The sequence below is a fragment of the Gekko japonicus genome, unplaced genomic scaffold (genome assembly GCF_001447785.1).
Source record: "Gekko japonicus isolate JY-2015 unplaced genomic scaffold, Gekko_japonicus_V1.1 scaffold3592, whole genome shotgun sequence".
Lineage (NCBI taxonomy): Eukaryota > Metazoa > Chordata > Lepidosauria > Squamata > Gekkonidae > Gekko > Gekko japonicus.
Window position 1 is genome coordinate 2567 of NW_015164307.1, and position 200 is coordinate 2766.

The following is a 200-nucleotide window of genomic DNA, read 5'->3' on the forward strand; positions in this document are numbered from 1 at the left end:
CCACACCTGTTAACCTTGTAGATAACTATAAGGAATTTCACATTACCCGTCTTCTCCCGGTTTCAAGCCAGGAGTCTTCCGTTTGCAGATGAACCGGTAGAGGGCTGCCGTTTCACACACGGCTTGCCCCTACCGGAAAGGAGCCGATTCAGAAGCGGTTCGGCGTTTCACACACGCACCGCTTTGTTTCCCCATGGTTT

The 200-nt window shown here is 52.0% G+C and overlaps 1 protein-coding gene across 1 annotated transcript in view; it reads left to right on the forward strand.

Annotated features, from left to right (window-relative positions):
- LOC107108389 (signal transducer and activator of transcription 1-like) overlaps positions 1 to 200 on the forward strand; it is a 12146-nt gene that overhangs the window by 2324 nt on the left and 9622 nt on the right. The gene's annotated exons all lie outside the window — the stretch shown is intronic.